This window comes from Leucopleurus acutus, assembly GCF_964270905.1.
Source record: "Leucopleurus acutus genome assembly, chromosome: 3".
NCBI classification, from domain to species: Eukaryota; Metazoa; Chordata; class Mammalia; order Artiodactyla; family Delphinidae; genus Leucopleurus; species Leucopleurus acutus.
In genome coordinates this window covers 126199502-126224612 of record NC_139145.1, presented here as the reverse complement: position 1 = coordinate 126224612, position 25111 = coordinate 126199502, and positions in this window count along the sequence as shown.

Sequence of the window (25111 nt, the reverse complement as noted above, 5' to 3'; positions counted from 1 at the left end):
AAGAAGCAGGTAACATCTCGAATAAACAACCTAACCTTGCATCTCAAGCAATTAGAGAAAGAAGAACAAAAAAACCCCAAAACTAGCAGAAGGAAAGAAATCATAAAAATCAGATCAGAAATAAATGAAAAAGAAATGAAGGAAACGATAGCAAAGATCAATAAAACTAAAAGCTGGTTCTTTGAGAAGATAAACAAAATAGATAAACCACTAGCCAGACTCATCAAGAAAAAAAGGGAGAAGACCCAAATCAATAGAATTAGAAATGAAAAAGGAGAGGTAACAACTGACACTGCAGAAATAAAAGAGATCATGAGAGATTACTACAAGCAACTCTATGCCAATAAAATGGACAATCTGGAAGAAATGGACAAATTCTTAGAGAGGCACAACCTGCCAAGACTGAATCAGGAAGAAATAGAAAATATGAACAGACCAATCACAAGCACTGAAATTGAAACTGTGATTAAAAATCTTCCAACAAAGAAAAGCCCAGGACCAGATGGCTTCACAGGCGAATTCTATCAAACATTTAGAGAAGAGCTAACACCTATCCTTCTCAAACTCTTCCAAAATATAGCAGAGGGAGGAACACTCCCAAACTCCTTCTACGAGGCCACCATCACCTTGATACCAAAACCAGACAAGGATGTCACTAAGAAAGAAAACTACAGGCCAATATCACTGATGAACATAGATGCAAAAATCCTCAACAAAATACTAGCAAACAGAATCCAACAGCACATTAAAAGGATCATACACCATGATCAAGTGGGGTTTATCCCAGGAATGCAAGGATTCTTCAATATACGCAAATCTATCAATGTGATAAACCATATTAACAAACTGAAGGAGAAAAACCATATGATCATCTCAATAGATGCAGAGAAAGCTTTTGACAAAATTCAACACCCATTTATGATAAAAACCCTGCAGAAAGTAGGCATAGAGGGAACTTTCCTCAACATAATAAAGGCCATATATGACAAGCCCACAGCAAACATCATCCTCAATGGTGAAAAACTGAAAGCATTTCCACTAAGATCAGGAACAAGACAAGGTTGCCCACTCTCACCACTGTTATTCAACATAGTTTTGGAAGTTTTAGCCACAGCAATCAGAGAAGAAAAGGAAATAAAAGGAATCCAAATCAGAAAAGAAGAAGTAAAGCTGTCACTGTTTACAGATGACATGATACTATACATAGAGAATCCTAAAGATGCTACCAGAAAACTACTAGAGCTAATCAATGAATTTGGTAAAGTAGCAGGATACAAAAGTAATGTACAGAAATCTCTGGCATTCCTATACACTAATGATGAAAAATCTGAAAGTGAAATCAAGAAAACACTCACATTTACCACTGCCAACAAAAAGAATAAAATATCTAGGAATAAACCTACCTAATGAGACAAAAGACCTGTATGAAGAAAATTATAAGACACTGATGAAAGAAATTAAAGATGATACAAATAGATGGAGAGATATACCATGTTCTTGGATTGGAAGAATCAACATTGTGAAAATGACTCTACTACCCAAAGCAATCTACAGATTCAATGCAATCCCTATCAAATTACCACTGGCATTTTCCACAGACCTAGAACAAAAAATTTCACAATTTGTATGGAAACTCATAAGACCCCGAATAGCCAAAGCAATCTTCAGAATGAAAAACGGAGCTGGAGGAATCAGGCTCCCTTGCTTCAGACTATACTACAAAGCTACAGTAATCAAGACAGTATGTTACTGGCACAAAACAGAAAGATAGATGAATGGAACAGGATAGAAAGCCCAGAGATAAACCCACATACGTATGGTCACCTTATCTTTGATAAAGGAGGCAGGAATGTGCAGTGGAGAAAGGACAGCCTCTTCAATAAGTAGTGCTGGGAAAACTGGACAGGTACATATAAAAGTATGAGATTAGATCATTACCTAACACCATACACAAAAATAAGCTCAAAATGGATTAAAGACCTAAATGTAAGGCCAGAAACTATCAAACTCTTAGAGGATAACATAGGCAGAATATTCTATGACATAAATCACAACAAGATCCTTTTTGACCCACCTCCTAGAGAAATGGAAATTAAAACAAAAATAAACAAGTGGGACCTAATGAAACTTCAAAGCTTTTGCACAGCCAAGGAAACCATAAAGAAGACCAAAAGACAACGCTCAGAATGGGAGAAAATATTTGCAAATGAAGCAACTGACAAAGGATTAATCTCCAAAATTTACAAGCAGCTCATGCAGCTCAATAACAAAAAAAACAAAACAACCCAATCCAAAAATGGGCAGAAGACCTAAATAGACAGTTCTCCAAAGAAGATATACAGACTGGCAGCAAACACATGAAAGAATGCTCAACATCATTAATCATTAGAGAAATGCAAATCAAAACTACAATGAGATATCATCTCACACCAGTCAGAATGGCCATCATCAAAAAATCTAGAAACAATAAATGCTGGAGAGGGTGTGGAGAAAAGGGAACACTCTTGCAGTGTTGGTGGGAATGTGAATTGATACAGCCACTATGGAGAACAGAATGGATGTTCCTTAGAAAACTACAAATAGAACTACCATATGACCCAGCAATCCCACTACTGGGCATATACCCTGAGAAAACCAAAATTCAAAGAGTCATGTACCAAAATGTTCATTGCAGCTCTATTTACAATAGCCCAGAGATGGAAACAAACTAAGTGCCCATCGTTGGATGAATGGATAAAGAAGATGTGGCACATATATACAATGGAATATTACTCAGCCATAAAAAGAAACAAAATTGAGCTATTTGTAATGAGGTGGATAGACCTAGAGTCTGTCATACAGAGTGAAGTAAGTCAGAAAGAAAAAGACAAATACCGTATGCTAACACATATATATGGAATTTAAGAAGAAAAAAAAAATGTCTTGAAGAACCTAGGGGTAAGACAGGAATAAAGACATAGACCTACTGGAGAACGGACTTGAGGATATGGGGAGGGGGAAGGGTGAGCTGTGACAAAGTGAGAGAGAGGCATGGACATATATATATACACTAACAAACGTAAGGTAGATAGCTAGTGGGAAGCAGCCGCATGCAGAGGGATATCGGCTCGGTGCTTTGTGACCGTCTGGAGGGGTGGGATAGGGAGGGAGGGAGACGCAAGAGGGAAGAGATATGGGAACATATGTATATGTATAACTGATTCACTTTTTTATGGGGCAGAAACTAACACACCATTGTAAAGCAATTATACCCCAATAAAGATGTTTAAAAAATTTGGGGAGAAGAAAAAGAAATCAATGCAATTAACTATATTAATAAAATAAAGAAGAAAAATCACATAACTATGCAAGGTGATGGATGTGTCAAGTAGCCTTATTGTGGTAATCATTTCCTAATATACACATGTATCAAATCATCTCACATTGTTTAGTTTAAACTTACACAATTTTATACGTTAATTATATCTGAATAAAGCTGGAAAGATGTTCATTAATAGAGGACCAATCATATAAATTCAATGGAATACTCAGCATCCAATATAAAAAAAAGAGAATGAGATCCATCAATATGAAGAGATAGATGAGCTATTAAGAGTATGTTGCAGAACAAAGCATCTGTATGATCTCATTTATGTAAGCAAATGTGTCTCTGTGTATACATACTTTTATGTTTAGAATACATCTGAAAGAATCACAACAAACTCTGTGATTATCTCTGGACAGAGAAATAGGGTAGTGGTCTGGGAGAGTGTTTCTTTAAAACTCTATGTATTTTTGCACTTTTAAATTTTAAAAAAAGTTTCTTATACAATGAAAATAATATCTCTTTAAAATACAGAATTTGTAAAGTTAGAAAAATATTCTATGAAAAGGATTATTTTCTTTGGCTATGTTGGCAATAGGCCAAATGGGCTAATTTTAAATAAAATTGCATAGGTTCTTCATATTACTTCATTTAAAACTATCTGCCAAAAGTTTCAAAAGATTCTAGGTGAATATTATTATGTCATATAAATAATTCTTTTTATCAAAAAGTTGGAAGAACCTTAGTTAATTCAGCCAATTCATAGATAATGCTGATTTTCAAAATATCAATTTCTCTTTGTTTTTCAGTCACATCAGAATTAGTATCACTTCCAACAACACAATCCTTTTTCTGGGAATGTTATCATATCCATAACTCATCATTTTCTTACCACTAAATAATTCAAGGCTGTCAGTTGTCCCTGTCATTATTATTTTTTAAAAGCAGTTTAAGAACTGAGATTCATTAATATATTTAATTGCCTTTATACATTGCCTCTAAAGCAGCAAATGACAAACAATTTTCACAGCCCTTTTTGTTATTACCCATAGAAATTTCATTCTATAAAATCAATTGTGATGTTAGCTGTTTCCTTTTTGTAGGTGCTTTCTATCCAGTTGAGATAATTCCCCTTAGTGCTAACTTGCTGAGAGTTTTATCATGAATGGATGTTGAATTTTTATCAGATGCTTTAATTTTTCTTCTTTGAATTGTTGATATGATGAATTACATTGCTGTTCAAATGCTGTACCATCTTTGCATACCTGGCATAAATCCTACTTCATAGTGATGTTATAGTTATTTTTATACATCATTAGATTTAGTTTATTAATATTTTGCTCAGGGTTTTTGTGTTTACATTCATGAGAGATACTGATCTCTAGTTTCTTTCTTTCCTTCTTTTTTGTACTGTCTTTTGGTGATTTATCAGGGCACTACTAGCGTTCGTGAAATGAGCTGGGAAATGTTTTTTCCTCCCCTATTTTCTAGAAGAGATGTAAAATTGATATTATTTTTCCTTAAATGTTTAATAAAATTTTTCAGAGAAATGATTTGGGCCTGGAAGTTCCTTTTTAGGAAGATATTTAATTAAAATTTCAATTTCTTTAATGGTTATAGCCTTATTCAGGTTCTCTATTTTATCTTGGATGAGTTTTGGAGGTTTGGGCTTTTAAGTAACTGGTTTAACTTCTAAAATTTATAAATATAAATTTTTTCATTATGTTTCCTTATTTTTTTAATGGTCATAATATCTGTGGGGATATTCCTTATTCCATTCTTGATGTTTGTAATTTGTGTCCTCTCTCTATTTTTATCAATCTTGCTACAAGTTTATCAATTTTATTGATTATTTTTGAATAATCAGATTTTTCACTGATTCTCTCTATTATGTTCCTAGTTTCAATTTCATAGATTTCTGCTATTATGTTTACTACCTCCTTCCTTCTGCTTACTTTGAGTTTATTTTGGTTTTCTTTTTTTAGTGTCTTGAAGTAGAAACTTGGATTATTGAGATCTTTCCTCATTTCTCATGTAAGTATTTAATGCTGTTGTGCCTCTGAGAACTGCTTTAACTTGTCCTGCACATTTTGATACACTGTTTTTTAAATTTTCACTTAGTTTTTTTTCATTAAATTATAAATTACATACAATACTGTTCTAGTTTCAGGTGTACACCACAGTGATTTGATATTTTTACACATTACAAAGTGATGACCATGATAAGTCTAGTTACCATCTGTCACCATACAGAGTTATTATAACATTATTGACTATATTCCCTATGCTGTACATCACATCCCAGTTACTTATTTATTTTATAGCTGGAAGTCTGTACTTCTTAAACCACTTCTCCTATCTCACCCATCCCCCCACCCTCTCCCTTCTGACAACCACTAGTTAGAATCTAAGAGTCTGTTTCTGTTTTGTTTAGTTTGTTCATTTGCTTCATTTTTTTAGATCCCACATATGAGTAAAATCATAAAGTATTTGTCTTTCTCTGTCTGACTTATTTCATTTATGGTAATACCCTCTAGGTACACCCATGTCATCATGCATGGCAAGATTACATTCTTTTTTATAGCTAATATTCCACTGTATGTATGTATACAGCCATACACACACACACACAGAGTCCACATGTTCCTTATCCATTCATTTATTGATGGACACTTAGGTTGCTCACTTAGCTCTACTTTTTAAAAAATTTCATTTGAGTTTTCCTCTTTGATCCAGGGGTTATTTGGAATTATTAATTTCCATATGATTTGAAGTTTGCCTGTTGTCTTTGCTGTTTATTTCTAGTTTAATTCCATTATGATCAGAGAACATACCCTATATGATTTAAATTCTTTTAAACTTGATGAGGTTTGTTTTATAGCCTAGAATCTGATCTATCTTAGTGACTTTTCTGCTGTTCTTGGGTGGAATGTTCTGTATATGTCTACTGGATCCTGTTGGTTGATTGTATTGTTCAAATCTTCTGTATCCTTGCTGATTTTCTAACTAGTAGTTCTATCAACTGTTAAGAGGAGAGTATTCAAGTCCTCAGCTATATGATTATGAATTTGTCTATTTTTCCTTTTAGATCTATCAGTTTTTGCTTCATGTATTTGAAGGCTTTGTTATTTGGTGTGTAACATTTAGGATCAGTATGTCTTCCTAATGGTTTGATCTTTTTTGTCTTTATATAATATTCCTCTTTGTCTCTGATAATTTTACTGACTTTTAAGTCTATTTTATTAGATATTAATATAGCCATTGCTGTTTTTTATTAATGGTTGCATGGTATATCTTTTCCCATCATTTTACTTTCAACATACTTATACATTTGAATTCAAAGTGAGTTTCTTTTAAGCAGCATATAGTTGAGTCATTTTATAAGTTCACTCAGGAAATCTCTTTTCTTTAAATTGATATATTTAAATATTTTACATTTAAAGTAATTATTGATATGTTATCACTTAAATCTGACATTTTATTACTTGCCACATATTTGAATCATGAAAATATATTATTTGTCAAACCATGGTATTTGTAGATGGAAATGAATGAGTGGGCAACAGGTATGAACTCACACTATGTGGCCAGAAATTTAAACGAAAAACTTTTCAAAAAAATAGTTTAATAATTTCCCATAGCTGATGAAAACATGAGTCTTCATACTGAAATGCCTTGTAAGTTATAAATGGATGACCAAAAAAAAATCTATCCTAAGCATATTTTATAACTGCAAGGATTAAGAAAAGATCCTAATAACTCCCAGAAAACAAAAACAATATAACCAAAAAGAGTGAGAGTCAGACAAACATCATATTTTTCACCAATAAAACTGGATATTAGAAGACAACTGAAAACATCTTCAGATTTTTCAGGGAAAAATATTTTCAATCTGGAATTTTTTACTAAGCAACAATATTGTTCAAATGTGAGGACAAATATATTTCAGACATGAAAGGATTCAGAAAGTTTATTTCTTACTCAACGTACCTGAGGAAGTTTCTTGAGAAGCAACACGAGTTAAAGAAGGAAACAGAAGACAGAGGATAAAGTAATAGTTATTTCTTATTGACAGAAGGAAATTTTACATGATTATCACCTCAAAATAATCAACTTTAATGCAAACTCAAAGTAAACCAGGAAATAAATATCACCATCACTGCCAAGCAAGAGAGGTTGTTCAGAAAGGGGAACCACTTTTTCACTTACTACTCTTAGTGGGTAATACCAAGAACCTAGTTAATTCTTATCACTAATCTAGCACCATTTTATCCTAAATAGTTAATGTTTCTGCCCATCATCAGGCAAACACTTCTCCCTTGGGAAAATACTTCTGAGACCATCTAGATGTTGAGTGTAGGAAACTCTGCCATATCTTCCTATAAATGGAAACCCTTTGTTATCCTGTATTGCTAGAAGATGACCTTAGAGATTCAGAACTTTTTTTATACATCTGTTTCAAGAGTGAGAGTCTAATGTAATGATAATTTTAGATAATTTATCAGATATCAGATTAAAACACACACACACACACACTCAACAGATGCCTGAAAATAATACCCATAGATTGAAGAGATTATGTTTAAAAGTTTCCTGTTTAGTTGCCATGCCAGGGAACTTAGTATTTTCCACTGAAAATAAAGACAAGTTCATTAGGAAGTTTCTCCCAGGAGAATTTCCATACACTCATCAAACAGCAGATAGAAATTTTTTTGAACTCCAGTTCTTAGATGTTCCCCTGTGCCCTCTCTGGCAGCGAAACATCCCTTATACTACCACATGACTTTTGATTTCAAATATTCTACTTATTTTCCAACACTCTGTCTAGCATGATTTAAATTAGACAATAGAAGTTGTTTGCTGTTCCTTTTTAACTCACTTACCAAGTAGTTTCGAGGGCATAGGAAAGTTCTATCCTGAACAATTCTTTCAATGTTAGTAGAATTCCTCAGAGAAACCACTTGGGCCTGGGGATTTCTGGAGGGGCTACCTAGTGTATAACTTGTAGAAAGTCTAATTTATTAGTTGTAGAGACATTTTCCAGAATAGAGCTGCATGTCAGTCCCCTAAGTGAAGAGTTAGCCATGCTGCACTCATTAATGCTAATGTAGGTGGCACAGTTACATTGTACTGGAAATAATTAGAGGCACTCAAGTGTCCTTAGTTTGTAAATTGGGCAACAAGGATGACACTGTGATACAAGTGCTTATGCGTCTATGGGAGTTGCACTTCATGGAGAGTAGATATTTAGCTTAGGCATAATATATATGTAAACAATCTCCCTTGTGGATTCTCAATAGAAAGAGTAAAATCAGAGCTTGCAAGATGGAAGCTTTATTTGATCTAACAACAGACATTTATGTCTCTCTTTTCATATGTGGGTCATTTAATACTGTACTTTTTACTTTTCCATTTCATTTTCCCAAAGTAATGAAGATATTGGTAGGTACTACTTCTGTCTTAAATGAAGTCATTGGAAAGATTTCTATTTGCTTTCCAAAAATAAGATTTTAAAATATTTCCACTGTATTCTAGATGTATCAGTTTTATTTTTGAATCTAGATTGTCAATAGTTTCTAAGCAATAAAAATGAGAAGCATAATTTAGTAACATTTAGCATAATATGTCAACACTTGCTAAGGTTACCTATATGCCAAATTGGGCACCCATTTATTACATGAAAGTAATGAGGTCTATGGATACCTAAAATTATTAATCTTATTTTCAGTAAAAATATACGTGAAAGATTATTAAAAATAGCATTTTATAGCAGACACAGTCAGGACTTATCCAGATTTCCTTGAGTCTCTTTTACCATTTCTATGCATGCTACCCTCAAATTTGGTGTGCTTTCATTTCAAAGGTATTTTGATTTCTCAGTAACATTCTATGGTATGTATATACCACAGTTTTTCTTTTTTTAAATAATTTACTTTCTTTTTAAGCTTTATATTTTTTTTAAATTTACTTATTTATTTTATTTATTTATTTTTGGCTGTGTTGGGTCTTAATTTCTGCGCGTGGGCTTTCTCTAGTTGCGGCAAGCGGGGGCTATTCTTTGTTGCAGTGTGCGGGCTTCTCAATGTGGTGGCTTCTCTTGTTGCGGAGCATGGGCTCTAGGCATGCGGGCTTCAGTAGTTGTGGCTCATGGGCTCTAGAGTGCAGGCTCAATAGTTGTAGCACATGGGCTTAGTTGCTCGGTGGCATGTGGGATCATCCTGAACCAGGGATGGAACCTGTGTCCCCTGCATTGTCATGTGGATTCTTAACCACTGCGCCACCAGGGAAGTCCTGTTTTTTTTTAAAAAATTATTCACTTGTTGAAATATATCTGGGGTGATTCTAATTCTCAGCTATTATAAATAAACCTGGTATCATCATTAATGCAGATATTTTGTGTGAACGCCAAGTTTTCCTTTCTCTGGGATAAATGCACAGGAGTGCAGCTGCTGGGTCTTACAATAGTTGCATATGTCTTACAATGGGTGAATAGATAAACTGTGGTACATCAATACAAGGGGCAACTGCTCAATAATATAAAGGAACAGATCAGAATGGAAAAAAGCCTGATCTCCTAAATTTATACATTGTATGACTCCATTTATATGATGTTCTCAAAACTACAGGACTACAGTGATGAGGAACAGATGCGTAGTTGTCAGATGGGGTTGGTGTGAGGAGATGACTACAAGGGGCAAGATGGAATATTTTGGAGTGATGGAGGAGTGCTATATTTTGATTGTGGTGTTGGTTACATGACTATATGTCTGTTACAACTCACCATACACTATAATGGGTGAACTTTATGTAAACAATACTTTATTTAAAAAATAAAGGAGAATATTACTTATGTTTGATACTCTACCTGAAAACTGTAGGTTAAAATCTAGGCAATGGCATTTTAATCTCTTATTTTGAAATAATTATAAATTCACGGGAAGCTGCAAAAGAGAAAATACACAGGGAAGTCCTGTGCACTCTTCATGCAGTTTCCACTATTGGTAACATCTTGCATCACTGGAGTACATTATCAAACCACAAAGCTGAAACTGGCATAATCCATAAAGCTTATTCAGATTTCACCAGCTTTATATGAACTTGTGTGTGTGTGTGTGTGTGTGTTCAGTTCTATGCAGTTCACACAGTGTCACAGGAGTGGATTCATGTGACCGCCACTGCAATCAAGATGCAGAAATATTCCGTCACCACTAGGATCCACTATGCTACCCTTTAATAGTTACTGCTTTATTTCTACTTCTTCCCCCTCATCCATAATACCTGGCAGCTACTAACCTGTTGTCCATCTCTATAGGTTTGTTTCAAGAATGTTACATAAATGGAATCATAGAGTACATGATTTTTTTTTAAATGCTCTCTTAGCCCAGAAATAAATCCACACACTTATGGTCAATTCATCTTCAACAAAGGAGACAAGAATATACAATGGAGAAAAGTGAGTCTCTTCAGCAAGTGGTGTTGGGAAAACTGGATAGCCACATGTAAATCAATGAAGTTAGAACACTCCCTCACAAGATACACAAAAATAAATTCAAAATGGCTTAAAGACTTAAATATAAGACATGACACCATAAAACTCCTAGAAGAGAACATAGGCAAAACATTCTCTGACATAAATCGTAGCCATGTTTTCTTAGGTCAGTCTCCCAAAGCAACAGAAATAATAGCTAAAATAAACAAACAGGACCTAATCAAACTTATAAGCTTTTGCACAGCAAAGGAAACCATAAACAAATGAAAAGATAACCTATGGAGTGGGAGAAAATATTTGCAAACAATGTGACTAACAAGGGATTAATTTCCAAAAGATACAAACAGCTCATACAGCTCAATATCAAGAAAACAAACAACCCAACCAAAAAATGGGCAGAAGATCTAAATAGACATGTCTCCAAAGAATGCATACAGATGGCCAATAGGCACATGAAAAGATGCTCAACTTTGCTAATCATTAGAGAAATGCAAATCAAAACTACAATGAAGTATCACCTCACTCTGTTCTGAATGGCCATCATTTAAAATCTATAAATAATAAATGCTGGAGAGGGTGTGGAGAAAAGGGAACCCTCCTACATTGTTGGTGGGAATGTGGATTGGTGCAGCTATATGGAGGTTCCTTTTTTTTTTTTTTTTTGCGGGCCTCTCACTGTCGCGGCCTCTCCCGCTGCGGAGCACAGGCTCCGGATGCGCAGGCCCAGCGGCCGTGGCCCACGGGCCCAGCCGCTCCGCGGCATGTGGGATCCTCCAGGACTGGGGCACGAACCCGTGTCCCCTAGCATCGGCAGGCGGACTCCCAACCACTGCGCCACCAGGGAAGCCCATGGAGGTTCCTTAAAAAAAGAGTTGCCATATGATCCAGCAATACCACTCCTGGGCATGTATCCAGACAAAACTCTAATTCAAAAAGATACATGCACCCCAATGTTCATAGCAGCATTATTTACAACAGCCAAGACATGGAAGCAACTTAAATGTCCCTTGACAAAGGAATGGATAAAGATGTGGTACATATATAGTATACAATGGAATACTACTCAGTCATAAAAAAGAATGAAATAATACCATTTGCAGCAACACAGATGGACTTAGAGATTATCATACTAAGTGACATCATACTCAGAGAAAGGCAAATATCATATAATATCACTTATATTTGGAATCTAAAATATGGTACAAATGAACTTATTTACAAAGTGGAAACAGACTTGCAGACTTAGAAAACAAACTTATGGTTACCAAAGGGAAAAGGGAATCAGGGAGGGATAAATTAGGAATTTGGGATTAGCAGACACAAACTACTATATATAAAATAGATAAACAAGGTCCTACTGTATAGCTCAGGGAACTATATTCAATATCCTCTGATAAACCATAATGGAAAAGAATATGAAAAAGAATCACTTTGCTGTACACCAAAAACAAATACAACATTGTAAATCAAGTATACTTCAATTAAAAAAAAATCCTCTCTTTTTAACTCTAATGTTCTGCCAAAGTTTGAGAGCCTACTCAAAATCTAGACCTTCTCATTTTATTTCCTAAGTTACTTCATCTTAAAAATATTATCATCCTCTCAGAGCTCGCTTAGGGACACTAATGCTTTTAATTTACTCTATTGAATTTGGCCTTTAATTTTCTTGACAAAATTCAGAGAGTACTAAGAGAACTTTTTATCTAAAGCAAATGGCATCTGTCATACAACAGGGATTCAATATTCAATTTACTGAATAAATAAACACACATCTTTGTTCACATTTCTGATTATTTCCTTTGAATATACTCTCAGAATTAGAATTTCCAGCTCAATGCATAAGTATACTTAAACACTCTTGATGCATGTTACCAAATAGGCCTTCATAAAGATTGGACCATATTTCACCCAGATCAAGAGTAAATTGGTAATGCCTATCTCCTCCAACTTAGCCGTCCTCCACCTACCTTGCAAAAAACATATTTTGAATTGCTTTTGACCTCATCAATTTTACAGCCGAGACTAATGTATTATTACTACTTTAATTTGTCATTCATTTAATCTGTATTTCTAGCTTTTGAATTGTACATTTAAGTCTTCAGTTATTTGTCCAATTGGACAATTTTACTTTTTATAAGTATAGTTTATTTATGAAAGATGTTAATAATTTGCTTGTAATATATGTAGTAAAAACCCACTCTCCCCACCTCCAGTTAAGGTTTTATTCCCTTTTTATAAAATTATCTCATCAGTCAAACCTTACAGAAGTACCATACATAAGTAAAGTACACTTTTAATAAAATTAATGTGTAATTATTGGCTACAACTCGGAGACACTATACCTGGCTGGATACATAATCAGAAGCAACAGAGAAGTAAATATGATATTAACTGAAATTGTTTTTTGTTAACATTAAAACACACATGTATACGTTTACATTCATGCACACACATACTTTTTAAATAGTATAGTATTCTTAACCAAAATCCAGTTCTTTCCCCAGAGGTGGGAAAGCTGCCATCATAAATGTAGTATCGTATGTTTACCTTTGGCTTTAAGGATAAAAGGGTAAAAGGAGGTAATTTTTTACTCCCCTCAATTAACTACTCAATAATATTAGGATCAGTGTCTTACAAAGGTTAATAGCATCATGGTATTTAGTTTACCTTTTGCTGTAGTAAATATTCTACTCCAAGGGTAATGAACTAAAACTAAATATTCAAGAGATAAGGTCTAAGATTTTTTTCAAATGCTGGAAAACTAACTACTCCACACACACTTTTATACCAACATTGAAACCATAACACTGTCTAATGTGATACACTTTAACAAAGAAATTCAGATCTCTCACTGTTTCCTCAGGCAATTGAAATAAGCATTTTTTCCTAGTCCATTTCTTACCCGAATAGATTACAAGGTCATTCGAAAGCTTTGGATATCTTCTAGAAACTTTCACATTTGGCAATTTCACATTTCATGTATATATAAAAATGTTCTAGATTTCTCAAAGTTCCCTTCTACCACTTCTGGGCTATAAGTATCTATAAAGTATGCCAGAAAAACTGAGTTTTAAATTATATTTTTATGTAACACAAAACTATATTTTTTCCAATACTGCATAATTTGTTGAACTCCTGGTGCTGATATAAACAGATAAACAAGACAGACCCAGGTCCTGCCCTCAGGAGCTCATATTCTAGTGTCTCAGACAATAAACTAATGATGACCAGAGTTCACTGTCGTGCTATGTAAGCAATGTACCAGACGCCGTGGAGCAGACACTACAGTTACCTGAAGCCAGGAATTCACATTTCCCCGTAAAATATAGAGATGGAAAATATAAAATCAGATCCGTGATTATTGTGTCCACTTCTTTTGTAAAAATAATTTTGAATTTACTTAGCATCCCTTTCAGAAGAATTTAGTTAACAAATCTCTCTTACTGATTGGCGTTATAGTAAATTCAATTTTACCTATATGCTTGAATGATTCCTATTAATAAACACACAGAATTATGTTTTTGCCTTGGCTCCCTGGCAGAACAAAACTAAATTTGCTGTTCCAATGAAGCAATTACCTTTAGCTTACATTTTTCTGGTATAATCTACTGATCTGTTTCCACTGCCCAATCAGATTCCACCACCACTAAAACCATCCATGCCCCTTGCAACTCACCATTCTAAAATAAACCCAGTGGTTCATGTTGCTTAGATCATGCTTGACCAGTTGTCCTACACTACATAGGTCTGAGGAAGATAGAGAGCATTCCTGTCCAGTTTTCTGCATGTACAATTAGATTGGACCTTCTCATCGTCCCAGTAGCATGCACAATTTAGCCCTTAGTTCTATTATTCTGTATTCAGTCCTTTGAGAGTCAGTACCTCATCATGGCTTAAAGTGTGGACTTCAGAGCTCACTGCCTATGTTTAAACCCCAAACTTCCACTTGCCAGCTTATTATTATAGCAAGCAATCTAACTTCTCAGAGCCTCAATTTCCTCTTTAAGAAAATGAAATAACAGAGTGTTACTGTGGGATTATTTGAGATGACTCATGTAAAGTATTTAGAATCATCCCTCAACACACAGAAAGCATTCAGTATGTGTTAGTAATATTTATTGTTCTCCACTCATGTCATATATGATGTTATGCTATACTTATTTGAAGTACTCCAGTATAGACAATCCATCATTGTATATGCATGTGGAAACCACACTCTTGGAGCATTTATATGCCTGTATCAGGAATTCAGCAGAGGATGAACTTAGCTACATTCCTGAGGCAGTTACTATAGACATTTCAGTTCTCTCTTTCCTGGTCATCATCTGAGACGCTTGCTTATCAGCATACTATGTTACAATTATGATTTTGTTGAAGAAATTCTGTGAATTAACAAAGTGGGGATCTCACTGGTGACTTTCAAGATGTGTAGATTGGTTAAAATATTTTAGAGATAACCCCAGACCTTGCATGAACAGGGTTATGAATATAGCAAACCCATTACCTTTAATCTGTACCATTGAGTATGACATTCTAGGCTTGATTCTTAAATATTTCTTTTCCATTACTGATTTTAAGGTTTCTTTATAGCCTGACTTAATAGGTTTCTCCAGATCTAACAATGGAATATTGTCCCATTTGACTCAAGTGAATCTTTCATGCAAGTCTTTTTTCTCTATATATATAACCTGGAACTTCATCAAAATTTTTAAACAGACAATATGCTTGATTGTTAATACATGTTGGTGTCAGTGGCAAAATTTGTCCAAAGACATGTTTTTGTTATAAACTGGGAATGACACTTATTTATTTCAAACTGCTGACACCTATAAACAGCAACCAAAAAGAGCCTACTGGTTGTGCATACATATAGTGGTTTTGGCCCATTTACATTTATATGCCTCTCTAATTCAACTAGATTATAAATTCCTTGAGGACAGAAGTCAAAATTAATCTAGCATTCATTTATTCAATAAATATTTATTGACAATCTAATGATTACAAAGTATTGTTATGGGCAATGGGAATCTTCACATGAGTAAGTTAAGGCCTTTATTCTCATTAAGCTTTCAATTCGGTGAACTTTTTGTTGTTGTTGTTTATAGTCTTTCTTGCAATAAGTTGTATAGAACACATTCTTGACACTACTAAGTGAAGTTACTTGAAAGATTTCTCCCAGGAAAATTATTTCCTAAAACTTATAACCTCTTTCTCCCTCTAACTGAAGGGGATCTCCTTGTAAATTTTCCTTGTAGAAAAATCAGACATGTTTGTCATGAGGTAAAACTCATGAAAATGAAATATAAAAAAAAAATACTGCTCTTTAATAAGCTAACCAGTTTCCTTAGCCTTGCTTTGATAAAAGATTCATGCAATGGAGCTCGCTTAGCTGTATGGGAAACAGTTTCTACCAATACAAAATAACATAGTTTCCCCCTCTAAATTGGATTTTGAAATGTATTTTTCAATTGAGATCTTTCTGTCAAAAAAATAACTTTTCTTTTAAAACCAAGGTGTTTTATGCTTATCCCATAATTCAGGTGGGAAGAGGAAATAGGAGTTAAGGCAAAATTTAACTCTAGCTTATTGTTCTGTTTTCTTATTTTAAAAAAAAAATTCATGTAATTCAGTACAAAGGTAGCCCTTTGGCAAAGCTGTTCAGTAGATGTCACCTTTTGTTTGACTCCCACTTCGTTATCTTTCTCTATGCAGGACACCCAGGCCCCAATATTCTCCACAAGGTCCTTTGTTATTACATAATAATTGACCTGAGTGGCAGCAGCCTTTTCCTTCTTCCTCCATCTCATTAAAGTGTAACCTCAGCAGGGTCATTTCTATGTGATAGGTGGCAATGAGTGGTAATATTTAAATGAACACATCTTCAATGATGCATTGGCTAGCTTAGATTTGTTCTTTCTTGGTAATAAAATATCTTAATTCAGTTATTGTACAATGGCATATTACCTTAAGAAACCTTTCTCAGGTAGAGAATTTCAACTATGTTAGCAAACAAAGAAGGGAAGCATTTTTATGTTGACAGGAATTTTTTCTTTAACGCCACAATAAAGCCTATCCATCTTGCCTGCACTTATGGATGTAAAAAGTCATGTGGTTCAACCGCATGGAAATAATAGACATGATTATGGAGAAATGAAAATTCTATTTTCAGTTAAAGGCATTTAGCAAATGGGAAAATAGTCTTCTAATTGAATTAAAATTAAGTTGTCTTTGGAAACAGTAGTAGAGTCAAGTCAGTAAGCTAATCATATGCTGTACTGTTGGCAGCTAGTGGTAAAATGTATAATGGCATCCATCAGGACTTACATGATGGGAATCATCAATATACAGCCATAAGTGATATAATATATCAAAATCAAAAGGACTGAGTCTTTGAAAAGTTGTAGTCAGAGACTAAATCTCAGGTGGCTTCCACAGTACTCTGTGCACTGACATTTAACTGAACAAGGAGAGTCTCTTTTATCTGACTGGGGCCTGACATGTCTAATTTGATTTCAAGTTAGGTATTTTAGTTTGACAACCTATAAAAAATCAGTATTAAGCAGGCTAATACAGTGAGAAAGTCTAGGAACTGTATAAAATGCATGCCTCAGAATTTGTCTGCCCAAGGGACCAGGAAACTGGTATATTTATACAGCAGCTTCTTAGAGTCACTGGTTGGGGGGTACTCTCAGGGGACACTGATTCCTTGGCACCTCCCTCCTGCTCTAGGAGTGGGAAAAAAGCCTTCTGAAATTCCAAAAGTTCTCAAGTAGAGAGATACTAATCCTGGCTGGAGCACACTTGGAAAGAAAAGTGTGCAGGTTGGCCACTGACAGAATTGGCTTCATTAGGGAATTTCAGACTTCCTTTACTTTTGATATATCACCATGAGAAATTCAGTAGGTAATTCAATCTTATCAATTAGGAATTATTTTTCCAGCATGTTACAGGAAACCTAACAATGTCCAAATCTAGTAATCAATCCAGAGCTTCAGCAGCCTAGTGATATCATCAAGAACCCAGGCTTTTTCCATCCTTCTCTCCTATCCCTAATATGGAAGCATTTGGTCCTCATCCCTCTAGTAACCACATGGTTGCAAGATGGCTCCTATAACACTAAGACTCAAAACAAAGATCAAAGGGAGAAGGAGGAGAAGGAGATGAAGGAGCAAGACAGCCCAACTACCTCTTTTCATACCCCTAATCTTTAATCATAAAACAATCTTTACCAGAAGGATCCAACAAACTTCCAATAACCTTGTCAACTACTATGTCATATGGTAAACCATACCTACAAAACAAGTGTATGGCTGTATTGATTGAGTTCCCTCTAGGAAACACAAGCCTTTCTAGGTATTTTAAGCAGAAGAGGATTTAATATAGGAATTAAATGCTTACAAAATCACTGAAAAGATTAGAGGAGCGAGTTCTAATCTGCACCCTCTATGATTCCTAGAACAACTTAGTTGAATTTACACACCAAAGCTATGATGTGGCCACCATCAGGAGACAGGGGATATATGAGAATACTAGTCACCTGCTGAGTTTAGGAAGACTCACCTGAGGTGTGATCCAGTGATTAGGAAGCCAGAATCAGAGAATCAAGACTGCTGGGAACACTGCAACACAGGCTGGAACACCACTAGGATAAAAAAACAAAACCATGTATCTGTGTGAGTAATTGTTATTCAGAACACTGGCTGCAAATGAGACCAGAAAATGTAGAAATTAACATGAGATTAACTTGAACTGAACAGACCAAATCATAACTCTTCTTCTATGGTTAAACTCATTTTATTTCTATAACTATCATGGTTCTTAGCAAGGGAAAATTTGGGAGCAATGGCTATTAGAAAACTGATTAGTTATATTGGCCTCATTCCTCCTCCCAGGGCTCCAATGAATGGTTCAGTTCTCACTTAATGTGGTGGGGATGCTACTCCAAGTTTCCAATTTCCTTTTATCAAAATCCTTCCCCTGTAAAGATTTCACATCTTCTTTGACTTAGTTCAAGGTTTATAATCAGAGATCTCTGGCTAAGCCTTGACTGAGCATAGTGAACAGTGGCAAAAACAAAAGGCTGTAAAGGAATGGGAGGTACTTCAATAAAAATATGCTTTAATGGACATAAAATAAAAATCCATTTTTTTATCTGACTTGGAAATTTTCAAATATAAAATAGGTCAAAGGACTGATGATCGTTTTTCTTCTTATTCAAAAGAACAATCACATGGTAGCTCTTGGATTAGAAATTCATAACCATTTTTAAATTAAATTTGTTCAAAGTCTAAAATAATACATGATATATACTAAAGTATATTTGATGCTGGAGCATTTATGGAAGAATTGATAATAGGTTTTCATTTTTGAGATATATTTAGGCAAAAAATAGAGATGCTGAAATGTAGTTGCTTCTTTTAGAGAAAAAGAGGCAAGCAAAGCTCACGCTGTTTCTGTTGTAATTTCGTCAGACAGTTCAATATATTTTATTATAAAGCACTGAAATGCTGCCTGTAGACTGAGTGGAATTGATGTAATAGTTCTAAAGGTGGACAACACTAACAGGTTATGAAAACCCCACTAGCAATCTGTTTCTAAAAAGAGGAAGAGTTTGGTTACACACATAAAGAAAAGCTTTAACAGTATAAATTTCTCACCCTCACAATATTAGAGTCAGTGAATTGTCAGACTCATAACAAAAAGAACATCAAAAGCACAAAAAGCCTGTGAAATGTAATGAAAAATATATAGCTTTAGGATAAGTGATATTATATTACATAAGGTGGAATTACTTGGCATTCTGGAAGATTGCCTTGAGCCACTAGTAAGTTTACTCAGGGCTCAACTTTGAATTTTCAGGGACATGAAAAATATATCACAAAATAATAATTTGGAATTTAAAAGCAAATATCAAGAGTACTGACAGTTTTCTATAAAAGGGCTTGTTAACTTCCATGATGCCATTAGAACACTGAAAAGAACCAAGAAACTCAACCGTAAGTTTTTAATGTGACAAAACAACAGAAAAGGGTCAATCATAGCTACAGACCATTCCTGACTATCTAAGAATGTTTGTATTCAGATATGGGGAAAAAAACCCATCATATGTCTGTGCATGTATCTGTTGGTGTCTATTGTGGAGCAGGAGAAGTGAGGAAGAAGGTGAAAAAAAGGATAATACAAGGTGATTAATGAGGGGATTTCTGAAGGTTATAGCTAAGCTTTGAGGAAAGAGTCTGGGATTCATGAATTAATACAACCTTGCATTAAAGCTCTGTTGTCTTAACCCAAATCAGATATTACTATTCTTGATAAGGAAGGCATATTAGTTTAAAATAATTAGACTTCCAGTGTTCCAAAGGCAAAAGCTACCTTGAAGACCATGTTGAACATCTATGAAAACCAAAGAGGAAATATTTTAAAGTGAGGAGGCATGTCATTCCTGGTAGACATGGACCTTAAATAGTTTATACTTCTTTGCACTGGAATTTCTAAAAAAATATATTTGAGAGGAAAATAATAGACGTATTTTTTCTAACATTTTTCCTTTAAAGATTGCCTCTGTTTCATTCTAGAAGAATTAACCGCTGGGGCTTCCAGGAAGATGGTGGAAGAGTAAGACACAGAGATCACCTTCCTCCCCACAGATAAACCAGAAATACATCTACGCATGGAACAACTCCTACAGAACACCTACTGAATGCTGGCAGAAGACCTCAGACCTCCCAAAAGGCAAGAAACCCCCCACGTACCTGAGTAGGGCAAAAGAAAAAAGAATAAATAGAAACAAAAGGATAGGGACGGGACCTGCACCAGTGGGAGGGAGCTGTGAAAGAGGAAAGGTTTCCACACACTAGGAAGCCCCTTCGTGGGCGGAGACTGTGGGTGGCGCAGGGGGAAAGCTTCGGAGCCATGGAGGAGAGCACAGCAACAGGGGTGTGGAGGGAAAAGCGGAGAGATTCCCGAACAGAGGATCAGGGCTAACCGGCACTCACCAGCCCGAGAGGCTTGCCTGCTCACCCGCTGGGGTGGGCAGGGCTGGGAATTGAGGCTCGGGCTTCGGTCGGAGCGCAGGGAGAGGACTGGGGTTGGCAGCGTCAACACAGCCTGCAGGGGGTTAGTGTGCCATGGCTAGCCAGGAGGGAGTCCGGGGAAAAGTCTGGACCTGACGAAGAGGCAAGAGACTTTTTTCTTCCCTCTTTGTTTCCTGGTGCGCGAGGAGAGGGGATTAAGAGCGCTGCTTAAAGGAGCTCCATAGACGGGCGCGAGCCGCTGCTAAAAGCACGGACCCCAGGGATGGGCGGGAGATGCTAAGGCTGCTGCTGCCGCCACCAAGAAGCTTGTGTGTGAGCACAGGTCACTATCCATACCCCGCTTCCAGGAGCCTGTGCATCCCGCCACTGCCAGGGTCCCGGGATCCAGGGACAACTTCCCAGGGAGAACGCACAGCACGCCTCAGGCTGGTGCAACGTTACGCCGGCCTCTGCAGCCGCAGGCTCGCCCTGCACTCCGTGCCCCTCCCTCCCCCTGGCCTGATCGAGCCAGAGCCCCCGAATCAGCGGCTCCTTTAACCCCGTCCTGTCTGAGCAAAGAACAGACGCCCTCCGGCAACCTACACACAGAGGTGGGGCCAGATCCAAAGCTGAGCCCCTGGGAGCTGTGAGAACAAAGAAGAGAAAGGGAAATCTCTCCCAGCAGCTTCAGAAGCAGTAGATTAAAGCTCCACAATGAACTTGATGTACCCGGCATCTGTGGAATATGCGAATAGACAATGAATCATCCCAAATTGAGGAGGTGGACTTTGAGATCAAGATTTATGATTTTTTCCCCTTTTCCTCTTTTTGTGAGTGTGTATGTGTATGCTTCTGTGTGAAATTTTATCTCTATAGCTTTGCTTCCACCATTTGTCCTAGGGTTCTATCCTTTCTTTTTAAATTTTTTTCTTAATAATTATTTTTTATTTTAATAACTTTATTTTATTTTACTTTATCTTCCTTCTTTCCTTCCTTCCTTCCTTGCTTCCATCCTTCCTTCCCTCCTTTAGACAACGAAACATACCAAACTGAGGAGGTGGACATTGAGAGCAAGATTTATGATTTTTTCCCCCTTTTCTTCTTTTTGAGAGTGTGTATGTGTATGCTTCTGTGTGAGATTTTGTCTGTATAGCTTTGCTTCCACAATTTGTCCTAAGGTTCTTTCCCTCCGCTTTTTTTTCTTAATAATATTTTTATTTTAATAACTTTATTATATTTTATCTTCCTTTATTTTATTTTACTTTATCTTCTTTCTTTCTTTTTTTCCTTCCTTCCCTCCTTTCTTCCTTCCTCCCTCCCTCCCTCCATCCTTTCCTTCTACTTCTACTAATTCTTTCTTTCTACTTTTTCTCCCTTTTTTTCTGAGCCATGTGGATGAAAGGCTCTTGGTGCTCAGGCCAGGAGTCAGTGCTGTGCCTCTGAGGTGGGAGAGCCAACTTCAGGACACTGGTCCACAAGAGACCTCCCAGCTCCACATAATATCAAATGGTGAAAATCTCCCAGAGATCTCCATCTCAACACCAGCACCCAGCTTCACTCAACGACGAGCAAGCTACAGTGCTGGACATCCTATGCCAAACAACTAGCAAAACAAGAACACAACCCCACCCATTAGCAGAGAGGCTGCCTAAAATCACAAGTCCACAGACACCCCAAAACACACCACCAGAGGTGTACCTGCCCACCAGAAAAGCAAGATCCAGCCTCCTCCACCACAACACAGGCACTAGTACCCTCCACCAGGAAGCCTACGCAACCCATTGAACCAAGCTTAGCCACTGGGGACAGACACCAAAAACAACAGGAACTACGAACCTGCAGCCTGCAAAAAGGAGACCCCAAACACAGTAAGAAAAGCAAAATGAGAAGACAGAAAAACACACAGCAGATGAAGGAGCAAGATAAAAACCCACCAGACCTAACAAATGAAGAGGAAATAGGCAGTCTACCTAAAAAAGAATTCAGAATAATGATAGTAAAGATGATCCAAAATCTTGGAAATAGAATGGACAAAATGCAAGAAACATTTAACAAGGACCTAGAAGAACTAAAGATGAAACAAACTACAATGAACAACTCAATAAATGAAATTAAAAATACTCTATGGGATCAATAGCAGAATAACTGAGGCAGAAGAACGGATAACTGACCTGGAAGATAAAGTAGTGGAAATAACTGCTGAAGAGCAGAATAAAGAAAGAAGAATGAAAAGAACTGAGGACAGTCTCAGAGACCTCTGGGACAATATTAAATGCACCAACATTTGAATTATAGGGGTTACAGAAGAAGGAGAGAAAAAGAAAGGGACTGAGAAAATATTTGAAGAGATTAGAGTAGAAACCTTCCCTAATATGGGAAAGGAAATAGTTAATCAAGTGCAGGAAGCACAGAGAGTCCCATACAGGATAAATCCAAGGAGAAATACGCCAAGACACATATTAATCAAACTGTCAAAAATTAAATACAAAGAAAATATATTAAAAGCAGCAAGGGAAAAACAACAAATAACACACAAGGGAATCCCCATAAGGTTAACAGCTGATCTTTCAGCAGAAACTCTGCAAGCCAGAAGGGACTGGCAGGACCTATTGAAAGTGATGAAGGAGAAAAACCTGCAACTAAGATTACTCTACCCAGCAAGGATCTCATTCATATTTGATGGAGAAATTAAAACATTTACCGACAAGCAAAAGCTGAGAGAGTTCAGCACCACCAAACCAGCTTTACAACAACTGCTAAAGGAACTTCTCTAGGCAAGAAACACAAGAGAAGGGAAAAAAACTACAATAACAAACCCAAAACAATTAAGAAAATGGGAATAGGAACATACATATTGATAATTACCTTAAATGTAAATGGACTAAATGCTCCCACCAAAAGACACAGATTGGCTGAATGCATACAGAAACAAGACCCTTATATATGCTGTCTACAAGAGACCCACGTCAGACCTAGAGACACATACAGACTGAAAGTAAGGGGATGGAAAAAGATATTTCATGCAAATGGAAACCAAAAGAAAGATGGAGTAGCAATTCTCATATCAGACAAAATAGACTTTAAAATAAAGACTATTCGAAGAGACGAAGAAGGACTCTACATAATGATCAAGGGATTGATCCAAGAAGAAGATATAACAATTGTAAATATTTATGTACCCAACATAGGAGCACCTCAATACATAAGGCAAATACTAACAGCCATAAAAGAGGAAATCGAGAGTAACACATTCATAGTAGGGGACTTTAACACCCCACTTTCACCAATGGACAGATCATCCAAAATGAAAATAAATAAGGAAACACAAGCTTTAAATGATACATTAAACAAGATGGACTTAATTGATATTTATAGGACACTCCATCCAAAAATAACAGAATACACATTTTTCTCAAGTGCTCATGGAACATTCTCCAGGATAGATCATATCTTGGGACAGAAGTCAAGCCTTGGTAAATTTAAGAAAATTGAACTCGTATCAAGTATCTTTTCTGAACACAACGCTATGAGACTAGATATCAATTACAGGAAAAGATCTGTAAAAAATACAAACACATGGAGGCTAAACAATACACTACTTAATAACGAAGTGATCACTGAAGAAATCAAAGAGGAAATAAAAAAATACCTAGAAACTAATGACAATGGAGACACGACAACCCAAAATCTATGGGATGCAGCAAAAGCAGTTCTAAGAGGGAAGTTTATAACAATATAATCCTACCTTAAGAAACAGGAAACATCTCGAATAAACAACCTAACCTTGCACCTAAAGCAATTAGAGAAAGAAGAACAAAAAAACCCCAAAGTTAGCAGAAGGAAAGAAATCATAAAAATCAGATCAGAAATAAATGAAAAAGAAATGAAGGAAATGATAGCAAAGATCAATAAAACTAAAAGCTGGTTCTTTGAGAAGATAAACAGAAGTGATAAACCATTAGCCAGACTCAGCAAGAAAAAAAGGGAGAAGACTCAAATCAATAGAATTAGAAATGAAAAAGGAGAAGTAACAACCGACACTGCAGAAATACAAAAGATCATGAGAGATTACTACAAGCAACTCTATGCCAATAAAATGGACAACCTGGAAGAAAAGGACAGATTCTTAGAACTGCACAACCTGCCAAGACTGAGTCAGGAAGAAATAGAAAATATGAACAGACCAATCACAAGCACTGAAATTGAAACTGTGATTAAAAATCTTCCAACAAACAAAAGCCCAGGACCAGATGGCTTCACAGGCGAATTCTATCAAATATTTAGAGAAGAGATAACACCTATCCT